Source organism: Benincasa hispida, chromosome 1 (assembly GCF_009727055.1).
Source record: "Benincasa hispida cultivar B227 chromosome 1, ASM972705v1, whole genome shotgun sequence".
Taxonomy (NCBI): Eukaryota; Viridiplantae; Streptophyta; class Magnoliopsida; order Cucurbitales; family Cucurbitaceae; genus Benincasa; species Benincasa hispida.
Genome location: NC_052349.1, coordinates 94,259,218 through 94,268,057, shown reverse-complemented (window position 1 = coordinate 94,268,057; position 8,840 = coordinate 94,259,218). Strand labels below are relative to the sequence as shown.

The following is an 8,840-nucleotide window of genomic DNA, read 5'->3' as shown; positions in this document are numbered from 1 at the left end:
CACAATGAAGGAACTTGTGCTGTTTATATTAGTTATCTTTTCTGTTTCTACTTCGTACATAAGACTTGTCACCGCATTACACGATCTTTGCATAATCTTCACAGCCAACCTTGACCTCAGTATCTTGTATCATGAAACCTGTATCTTGTATCATCTTAGCTTAGATTTACTTTATCGCAATTTACTTTAACACAATTTATGTTATTATCGCATTTTTACTGCTTACTTTACTTTATTGCATGTTTAATTACTTGTACACAAAACTCTTTTAAAAATTGAAAAAACCCCTGGTCACATATATCACAAACATAACGCAATAACCTAAAACAGTCCCTGTGTTCGACCTCGGATCACACCGAGAAACTTGCGGTGAAATTATACTTGGTTTCAACGTAAGGAAACTTGTGAAAACGCACAACATACTACAAGAACATTCGTTAATAATGCATATCTAGAAGTAGTATCATATATCATCGCATAAAATCTATGTCATCAAGTTTATGGCATGGACTTGCATCATAGTACAAAGACTGCGTTACAAGTTTATGGCGCTATTGCTGGGGAATGGTTAATGGTTTATTGTTTGAGCATGGTTGTGGTATTTTGCAGGACAGATCTCTTTATACTGGCTATTCGACGCGAAGAGCAGGCTGACGGCTTAGGAGTGCTGGAATGATCCATAAATTCTAAGTGGACCCAGAGATCAAGTGTATTATTCGCACAAGAGTTCATCAGGGCCGAATTAAGTGGTAAAGAAGCATGACTATAATAACAAGGCTCCCGCAGGGAATCAAAAGGAAAATGGGCCAGCGCAAGGCTCCATATTTCTTGTTGCTGATCATGACGTCCCAATGAGAGACTATGCAGCGCTGGATTTCTATAACTTCTCACGAGGAATCGTAAGACAAACGATTGAGGAGAATGTAAGCATTGAAATAAAACCAATTATGCTGCAGATGATTCAGAATATGGGTCAATTTAGAGGATTACAAGGAGAAGACCCATATGCGCATTTGACGAATTTTGTAGACATGTGTAGCGTATTCTCCATGCATGATGTGATTCAAGAAAGACTTAGGTTATATCTTTTCCAGTACACACTACAGGATGAAGCAAAGAGGTGGGCTCAGTCATTAGAGCCAAATGAGATTAAAGCATGGGAACAGTTGGTTGATAGGTTCATGAACAGATTCTTCCCTCCAGTCGTCAATGCAAGGAGATGGAGGGATGTGCTGAATTTTGAGCAAAAGGGTTATGAAACCTTGAGCACCGCATGGGTGCGATTTTGACAATTAGTGAAGAGCTATCTGCATGTCGGGATTCCCGATAGTATTCTGATGGAAACCTTTTACAATGGCTTAGACCAATCAATGCAAGCAATTGCTGATGCCTCCACAGAAGGAGGATTAATGAACAAATCATATACAGAAGCAAAGAATATCTTGGATCGGATCTCGCGATATTCTGATGAGTGGATTGATATCGGGCTTGAGGTAAGAGGTCTAGAACAAGAAAGAGTAGAAAGTGCCGATGTGTCAACTGATATAATGAGCGCACTGGTCGATCAAATGATCACAGTGACCTCACTCCTCCAGACAGTGGCTAACCAACAGAGAACTCTTTCTCAAGTATCAACGCAAGTTACTGCGGTGACTCACATGGCCACAATGAATTGCATCCAATGTGGAGAGGGACATCCAGTAGAAGTCTGCCCATGGAATCAACAACCCATATATTCTGTCTATGATGAATCGGTTGGCAACATCTACAACCCTGGTTGGTGGGATCACCCAACTTCAAGTTGGGATGGGAATCACAACCAGGAGGGCCATAGTTTCTATCAGAACAGTTATTAAGGGGATAGAGGCAACCCTCTGGTCTTCATTACTCCAGACTGTAACCCAGGTAATTCTCAAGGTATACCACCCTGTGACCAATCGTTCTTATATGATACCTCTTGCGGCACCTCGTCTCTGGAGACATCGTTAAAACAGTACATTGAAAAGTGTGAGACAATAAGACAAGTACAAGCTGACTCCCTTACAAGAATTGTACAGGAGTATTACAGGAATTGTGAAGTAACTATTGGAAATCAGAGTTTTTGGGTTGACTTGATTCCATTAGAATTACTGGAGTTTGATGTTATCCTAGGTATGGATTTCCTAAGTAAACACTATGCCACTATGGATTGTTTTAAGAGAGAAATAGTGTTTAGGAAACCAGGTGAAAAAGAAATAACCCTGGTGAAAAGTAAAAGAATACTTCCAGGAAGTTTAATATTAGAAGTGAAGGCTAGGAAGTTGTTGAGTAAAGGATGTGAATCCTATTTAGCCTATGTAGCAGTTTCACAAGATAAGAAACTGAAACCTGAGGATGTACCTATGGTACAAGAATTTTTAATTGTGTTCCCTGAAGAGTTACCAGGCTTACTACCTGATAGGGAAATGGAATTTACTATTGAGTTAATTCCTGGTACCGCACCTATATCCCAAGCACCATATAGGATGGCACCAACGGAATGGAAGGAGTTAAAAATTTCAATTACAAGAACTTGTGGATAAGGGGTACATTAGACCTAGTGTATCGCCTTAAGGAGCGCCAGTCTTGTTTATTAAGAAGAAAGACGATACTCTTAGATTATGCATAGGCTATAGACAGTTAAATAAAGTGACCATTAAAAATAAGTACCCATTGCCTCGTATAGATGATCTCTTCGATTAGTTAAAGGGGGCCATGGTATTCTCTAAGATAGATTTGAGATCAGGCTATCACCAGTTGAAGGTGAAAGGCACAGATGTTCCAAAGACTGTATTCAGATCTAGATATGGACATTTTGAGTTCCTAGTAATGTCGTTTGGATTGACAAATGCTCCTGCGGTATTTATGGACTTGATGAATAAAATATTCCATTCTTATCTGGATCAGTTTGTGATAGTATTCATGGATGACATACTAGTATATTCTAGTAGTGCGGAGAAACACAAAGAACATCTGAGGATGGTGTTACAAATTTTAAGGGAAAAGGAGTTATATGCCAAATTTAGTAAATGCGATTTTTGGTTAAATCAAGTCATATTCCTTGGGCATATAGTTTCAGCTGACGAAGTTAGTGTTGATTCCCAAAAGATAGAAGCAATAGTTAATTGGGAACGAACCCTGAATGTAACTGAAGTACACAGTTTCCTAGGTTTAGTAGGTTATTATAGGAGATTCGTTGAGGGCTTTTCTAAGATAGCTCTTCCATTGACAAACCTGACCAGAAAAGATGTGAAGTTTGAGTGGTCACCGGAATGCGAGCATAGTTTTCAGGTATTGAAACAGAGGTTAGTATCAACACCAGTATTAACTCTACCTACACCAGGTAAGGAATTTGAAGTTTATTGTGATGCATCTCGACAAGGGTTAGGATGTGTGCTGATGCAAGAAGGAAAAGTTGTAGCCTATGCTTCGTGACAGTTAAAGAAGCATGAATGTAATTACCCTACACACAACTTAGAGTTAGCAGCAGTTGTGTTAGCTCTGAAATTGTGGAGACATACCTGTTTAGTGAGCGATGTCATATATTTACGGATCATAAGAGCCTAAAGCATATCTTTGATCAGAAGGAAGTAAACTTGAGACAGAGAAGATGGCTCGAGTTGATCAAAGATTATGACTGTACAATTGACTATCACCCAGGTAAAGCAAATGTGGTAGCTGATGCTCTAAGTCGAAAAATCGAATCAGCTAGAGCTAGTATCAATTCAGTGAAGGGTACATTGATTCATAAGTTGTTTAATGCTAAAGCAGCATTATCAGTTGGTCAAAAAGGGAGGGTTATTAGCTTCATTTCAAGTACATCCTACGCTCGTAGAAGATATTCTACGTGAACAGTTAAAGGATTCTGATCTTCAGAAGTTAGCTGAAGAAGTGAATAAAGGATTGAGGACGGATTACCAATTAAGAACTGATAAAGTGCTATTAAAAAAAGGTAGAATATGCATACCTAAAGATCTACCGAGGGAGGCAAGTATGAATTTGAGTTATTCTCATTTAAAGTTTGAGAAGAATTGTTATGTTGTAGACAGTGAGGTCAACATCTAGCTTAGAGGTGGCTAGGTGAAGTATTATTGACAAAATAAGGAATTGATATCAGAGTAGCGCAGTAGAAGCGTGGTAATAGACAAGACTATGAAAGGTTACAACAGTGGTTGTTGTGAAACCTTAAACCAGAGTTAGTTCGAGTAAATTTCGAGGACAAAATTTTCTTAAGGGGGAAGTAAATGTGAAACCCGGATTTCTATTTTCCTTACTTAAGCAAGTGATAAAAGGAATTAACTAAGTGAAAGTTAAATCCTAAGTTAAGGGGAAGAAAATTTCTAAGTGTTAAGTAGATTTTCTTTGAATAAATTAAGTTGAGCTTTAATTGGTAAAATTGTGATGAAATTTGTATAATAAGTAGGATGATGAAACAACTAGTGTGGAATGGGGATTCAAAAAAAAAAAATATGGAATTGAGTTGGAAAGTTGGGGAAAAATAATAAGTAGGTTGAGCTAGTGTGGAATAATATGGAAATTAAGTTTGGAAAATTTGGGGAAAAATTCGGCTAAGTATGGAAAAATTAGGTGAAGTGCGTTATGGCTGAAGGACTGAGAAAAATATGAAATTTATGTGAAATGCGAAAAATATAGGAAATTACTTGGGAAAATTTTGGAAAATCTGTGTAAAAGTATCACAAAGTGGTGAGCAAACGAACACGGAGAACATTGTTCACAGTAGCTAAAGATTGGAGAGAAAGTTGGAGAGAAAATGGGAAAGAGCGAGATTGGAGAGAAAATGGGAGAGAGCGAGATTAGAGAGAAAGATGGAGAGAAAATGAGAGAGAGCGAGATTGGAGAGAAAGTTGGAGAGAAACTGGGAGAGAGCGTGATTGGAGAGAAAATGGGAGAGAAAGTAGAAAGTTGGAGAGAGCGACACCACTGAGATTAGAAAGAGCGAGATTATGAGCGAGAAAGTGGGAGAGAGCGACACTAGCGAGAGTGGAGAGAGCGAGAGCAGCCTGTGCGTCAGCCACGCCTTGTCTGGTGTTGCATTCGAACATCACGCCCACGCGATCGAAGGGCTTCGCCTATGCATCGAACGGCCGGACAAGTATTTATGCATTGAATTTGGCCGCGTTCTTGTAGATTATACATTGGAACCCTAAATTGAATACAAACAAAGGTTGAAGATGCAAGGGCAAACGTCAACCAAAATTAAGTGTCTTCATAAGAAAAATTCTTAAGGGCTAAGGAAATTTGGTGGACGCATATGAAGAAAACACCTTAGAACAAGGTGATGCAAGCTTGCGTTGATAAGGGGAGAAATAAACATTTGGCCATGCAGCCAAGTAGGTGCTATCAACACCACGAGAGATTTGAACGCCTATAAATAGAGCTTTGGGATTTCATTTTCAAATCACAAATTCATAAATTTCATAAAGGAGAGGGAGAACAGTGAGGGTTGAGAAGAACGTATCAAATTTGGACGGGGAGATCTCCCAATCTACTCATGCATTTGGAGTGATTTCAAAGCCATCTGAAAGCTCTGAAAGTCTATTTTTCATAGTGGGGCTTCTAAAGGGAAAAACTAAAAGGAACCGGGCTGGATATTGAAAAGAAGGCAAAAGGGTCAGACTGTCGGATCAGTCTGGGCCAGTCTTGAAGATTTTGTGATTCCACAAGGATTTCGGAGCTGAAATTTAGAGTAATCTTCCTAAGATATTTTAGAATAAGTTTGTAGAAAGAAGTATTTCAAAATAAGGTTCATAACTATAAGTAATCTAAGCTGTAAGTTGAATCTGGATTCTCGGGGTGAAAAGGAGCCCGAGGAGCTACTAGAGTGAAAAGCTCCTAAGAAATCGAGGTGAGTGGCTAAAATGTTTTGACTAATACGTTTTACTTAAACTATTTTGATTACACCATTTTACAGAAAGCATGTTTGCAAAAATATTCTCATGCCTACTAGTTTTATGAAGTGGTTTCCAAGCAAGTTTTGAATTGTGGTTTGAACGCATGCATATTGTTGAAAAACTATTTACATATGTTGATTTTATCCAGCATGCGTTAACATCTTTAAAGCCATGTTTTATATGTGTTATACTTTACATGCTTTAAAGAGAAAAGTCGTTTATAAATAGTTTTGGTAAAATGCGATACCAAAGGACACTTAAGAAGGTATCCGCCCAACTATATACTGAAGGAAATTTGAGAAGGTATCTATTGGTACTGAAGGAAGTTTGAGAAGGTATCCTAGTAGCTCGATACTGAAGGACATTGAGAAGGTATCTGAGCAGAAGTACCTAATGTGTGAGGGTACTTATTGTGGCCACAGGTGAATAGAGTCAGAGATTGAGCAAAAGGGTTCTCTCTGGACTAGTAGTTGGTGTTGGGATTCTTTTACCCATAGTAGGGTACGTTGGATTGAGAAATGATTTTACTGTTTTATGATTAAAACAGCTTTATATGTTTTACGCTTGGAAAATGTTTATGCTGTAGTACAAGTACTATAAAAGTTTATGTTTCAGTTAAAAACTCATTACTGAAATCATGCATGAGAATTTACTATGTTTTCTCGGTCACTCACTGGGCGTTAAGCTCACCCCATTTTCAAATGTTTTTTTGGCCCCTCCCCCCATACTAAAGATAGCTCAGTATCTGCTCCGCCACTAAAGGACTAAAAGACTTGTAACCGTTTGCTAGGTGGTTACGGTTAATATTGTACACATGTTACTATTGTTCATATAGGGACTAGGGTTTGTGGGTTTTGGGACTTGTAAATCTAGTGTTGTAATGACTCTAAAGATATTATGTTTCTAAGTCAATAAATTGTGGGCCTAAAGACGTCCCGTTGCATATGAATTATAATTGGTGTCAGAGTTATTCCGCAAGAGTTGTTAGGCAGTAAGTGTCAGCCCAAGGGTTGGTAACTGCTATAGTCACGCCTTTCTCTAGGCTAAGAGGGTGGTCTGGGGAGGGGTGTGACAAGGCGAGCACTGATCGATGTGCAAAAAGGGGAATTGACCATCAGGGTCGATGATCAAGAAGTAAAATTCAACGTGTTCAATGCATTGAAGTACCCAGGTGACATGGAAAACTGCCAATAGATTGAGGAACTACGAGAAGAACATTGGCATGAACCCCTAAAGGAGCTGGAGGAAAAAGATCTTGGAATCGGCGCAATATTGGAGGAGGACTGCACCGCAATTCATACTGAATCAAATTTTGAACCGCTCAAGTTATCTGAATGGACCTCACAATGAATTAAGCCATCTTTGGAAGAGCCACCTGTGCTAGAGTTAAAGCCGTTGCCCGTGCACCTTAAGTATGCTTACTTAGGAAGTAACAACACGTTACCGATTATCATTTCAGCATCGCTGAGTAAGGATAAAGAAGAGGCGCTCATTCAGATCCTAAGAAATAACGCAAAGGCCTTAGGATGGACCTTGGCGGACATTCGAGGAATCAGTCCCTCAAAGGTAATTCCAGTAGTAAGATTACTTACCTCAGAATTAAATCTAAATATATCATTCTCCAAGCAAGCAATTGATGATAAAGTAAAGAGTGTGAACTAGAACCCAAAGCAAACTTGATCAACAGTCACTTCCAAGCTTTGACTCCAAAATCTTCATAAAATACCCCAAACCAACCTCCAAAATTATCATATAAAAAATAATTTAAACTCATACCAAATGGGTAACAGAAACAAATTCAAGAAATCACCGAAACCTTACCCAAAATCAAGGATTCCGGCGAAATCAAAACAAAATCCAACGAGAAGGAGCCAAAGACGTCTGAGGGCGGTGAGTGGTCTGGGTTGAAGAGATCCGGCGGCGTCGGCTTGTTGGAGAAGAGTGGCGTAGACCTGTCTCTTATACACATCTAGATGTGTATAAGAGACAGCGACACAACCGACCATTGACTGAGACCTTCAGACGTGACGACGTGACGTCGTCTAGAGCCTGTCTCTTATACACATCTAGATGTGTATAAGAGACAGGGGCGGTGAGTGGTCTGGGTTGAAGAGATCCGGCGGCGTCGGCTTGTTGGAGAAGAGTGGCGTAGACGAAACTAACAGGCGACTGGCTCGGCAACGATACGACAAACGGTGAAGGAAGATCAACACGTAGCTCGACAGATCTGTGGCATGCGACACAACCGACCATTGACTGAGACCTTCAGACGTGACGACGTGACGTCGTCTAGAGCTACGATTGCGCCAGCTGATCGACGACGAGACAAAAACTGGCAGTTTCAGGTCTGGCAGACGTGGGCAGCGGTGATGTCGGTCTGGGCAGTGGGAGAGGCGGCGGCGAGGTCGGTTTGGGCAATGAGGGTGGCAGCAGCGGCAAGAGGAAAAAGTTTGGGGGAGAAGGGTTTCTTGCTAGGGAAGAAGGGATGAGTTTCTTTTTATTTTAAAATAATAATAATAATAATAATAACTAAAAGGGATGGGTTTCTTTTTATTTAAAAAAAATAATAACTAAAAAGGAAATAATATAATTACATTTAAATCATTTCCTAAATCCACTTTATACTATTTATTTCCTTTCTTTTTTAAAAGAAAATTAATTCCTGCCATTAATTTTCAAATTGAATTTCAAAATTGAATAATTTTCACGTCAACACTTAAATTCCCGCACTTATACTTTAAATCCAAAATTTCAAAAATCCCTACAATAACAAAATTACTAAAATTATGTAAAAAAGTGAAAATTCAGGGTGTTACAAAACCGCTTGCGGGGGAAGCGATTGCGGTAATTCTGAGTACTTCTTTCAATCAGCATCCCTATTTATGTTTACGTGCTTTCTTTCTAGTTTTC

The 8,840-nt window shown here is 39.2% G+C and overlaps 1 long non-coding RNA gene across 1 annotated transcript in view; it reads right to left on the bottom strand.

The window, feature by feature from the left end:
* The window catches only part of LOC120070308, a 50,302-nt gene extending 41,866 nt beyond the window's left edge, over positions 1-8,436 (bottom strand). The window contains exons 1-2 of the long non-coding RNA XR_005479851.1: positions 8,085-8,436; positions 7,752-7,882 (exon numbers count right to left, since the gene is read on the bottom strand). This is a non-coding gene — a long non-coding RNA (uncharacterized LOC120070308). The remainder of the gene's footprint in view (positions 1-7,751; positions 7,883-8,084) is intronic.
* Positions 8,437-8,840: the final 404 nt, after the last annotated feature.